Source organism: Dromaius novaehollandiae, chromosome W (genome assembly GCF_036370855.1).
Source record: "Dromaius novaehollandiae isolate bDroNov1 chromosome W, bDroNov1.hap1, whole genome shotgun sequence".
Lineage (NCBI taxonomy): Eukaryota > Metazoa > Chordata > Aves > Casuariiformes > Dromaiidae > Dromaius > Dromaius novaehollandiae.
The window spans coordinates 51,472,947-51,475,566 of record NC_088130.1 but is presented as its reverse complement, the minus strand read 5'-3'; positions in this window follow the sequence as shown (position 1 = coordinate 51,475,566).

Sequence of the window (2,620 nt, the reverse complement as noted above, 5' to 3'; positions counted from 1 at the left end):
ATTACAACTAAATTTAACCTACTTGAAGTTCGCTAAAAATTGATTACTAATCAATCCAATTAACAGACTGATTAGTATTCTATCAAAAATAACTTCATCATATGATTGTGAGGTTATATACATGGTGGAATGGAGGTATCTGAACCACCTGCCAGATCATTAGTGAGATGAAGATAAACTTTTGAAACTGGTGAATCAGAATTAAAAAAATATATCAGACACATTAAAATTACTTGCTGTAATTTCTCAGCTGATGGTGAATTGACCTATTCAAACTTTGAAAGAGTCCTCTGAGTTTATCTTTAATTCTCCTTGGTAAGTATCCAAGAAAATTATCTTGAAAATCTAATGGCTGTGTTTGTTTTAAATGCTGTTCTCTAAATGTTTCTTCCTGATGCCAGACTGAGTTGCCCAAAAGGAAGGTTACTTTTACAGATTGCTAGACAGGCGGGTGGTGCTGTTGCCAGAAGATAAAACAAAGACTTTGACTAGGAGCTGTGGATGCAATCCATGCTTCAAACATATCACTTCTCTTTCAGGAAACAGCATCACAACATTTGTTGACAATAGATAATACCACCCTCTGTACTGAGAACCAGAAGTTTAAAAAAGAAAAAAAGATTCCCACATTGAACATACACTGCATTAGACGTACAGCCAAAACAAATACACATCAGTCACTACTGCCCAGACAACAAACTGCACAAAGGCAAGGTTGCAGGACGCGCTCTAAGGACTAAGCTAACTTGCATCTGTGACCCTGCACCGGGCACGGACGCGAGCTGCCAGCCCCCTCTGTCGGATGGAGCGCCGCTGGCCATCTGTCAGCGCCGTATCTCCGCATCAGGCCATACATCCTATGTCAGGGCCATACGCTGTGTCAGTGCACGTCCCGGTTAACCTTAGGGGCTGCCCTCTACACCCAGCTGTCACTGTGTGATAGGCACAGCAGACTCCTCAGCACGTGCTCCGTAAGAAATGTCACCTATCTGGAAGACCTCAGCAAAACCGGAAATAGTCGCAAACGTTGGACCAAGGAGCAAACTCAGCAGAGACCAGGCTGCAAAGTGCAAGTGTGGATGGGAGCCTGGCCCTGGCGAAGGCCAGCAGTCTCCCAGGGGCAGGACTCCTTTAATCCACTGAGAAATTCCTAGTAAAGGTAAAGACGGATGGCAAAGGGAAGCTGGTCTGATATGAGAAGCCAGTATTTGGAAACTGGGAAGTAATGTGAAAGGGGACACCTCACAGGCACCTAGAGATTAGTGCTGAGGTGTGACAGGTTAAGAGAGACGAGCTGAGGCTTCTCACACAGCAGGCACTTGGCATCGCGAATGCTGTGCTGCTGGAAACTGAAATCTGGAGTGAGCCCCACTGCAAGGTGCTGGATATCAGCTCCTCTCAGTTTTATAAGGAGAATGCTTTTCTAGCTTAAGCTTATTAGGCTCTGTGGGTGTCTGTTATTGTAAAACTGCTTTGTACCTGGAGTTACTTTCTACTGCTTTGCTGTTTCTAGCTCAGCTTTGAGGGCTGGCCTGGCATGTGGTTTCAACAGTGAATGACACTGGTGGTCACCTCATTTAGCCAACACTAACCCTTTCCTGGCACTTGGCTTACCCTCTATTGCATAACCAGTCATCCATCCATATGTACTTTTGTGGTTGTTAAGAAAATACAGAATTGCAGGGAATTTTCCAGTCCTGGTCAGCAAGGAGATAGACCAGCTGCAAAACTCCTACCACGCTACCTGGCCCAGGCTGCCTTTGTCACACTTGTCACGCCCAGAGGGGCTGATGGACAAGCACTCTCTCAAGACACTGTGATTTGAGTTATAATCACAAGGGGGAGGTTTATCACCTCGGGTGGGCTTACTGCCTACCAAACTTTTATGCATTTAAATTCAGTGTCAAGAACCAGACTGAGGGATGTTGGTAAATGTGCAGTTGTGGAGCTATTGGATGCAGGTACTGCTGGAGGTGAACATTTAGCCTTCGGCCTTTAGCCAGATATCCAGGCACTGATCTATCCAGGCACTTGCATGCAATCAGAGCATGCCGGCATTTCTCTGTGTTACAAAAGCAACCTGCCTATTACGAACAAGATGAGGTCTGATACTATGTATATGCACCTATGTGTGAGTGTGTATGTATATGAGACACAGGCGTACATGTACTACCAGCCCCCAGCCCCTCACACCGCAACCCACAGGGAATGTAAATTGATAAAGCTATAGAGACTTGGCCCTCGAGGACAGGCAGTAGCAATTTGTCACACATGGAGCCCTGCTTCAGCCCCAGAACGCCAGGGTCAAGTAGGTAGCCAAAGTATGCTACAGACTATAGTATAACAATATATCTTGCAGTGTAGTTATCCCTCTATGCTATATTGAATTATCCTACGTATTCCCACAGCAGCCACTTAAAAAGATTTCTCAGATCATTATATTCCCTGTGAACACAGCCAGAGCAAAATAGTTTGCAAGAAGTCTCTCTGCGACCATTAGCCTTTCCAATGTCTTTCTAAGCATGCTCTCTGTTCTTGCTGGCTTCCCTCCACTACCTCAGAGCTTAGCACAGTTTTGCCATATATTTTGCCGTGGCCAGACCGTGGCAGCACTGGAGCC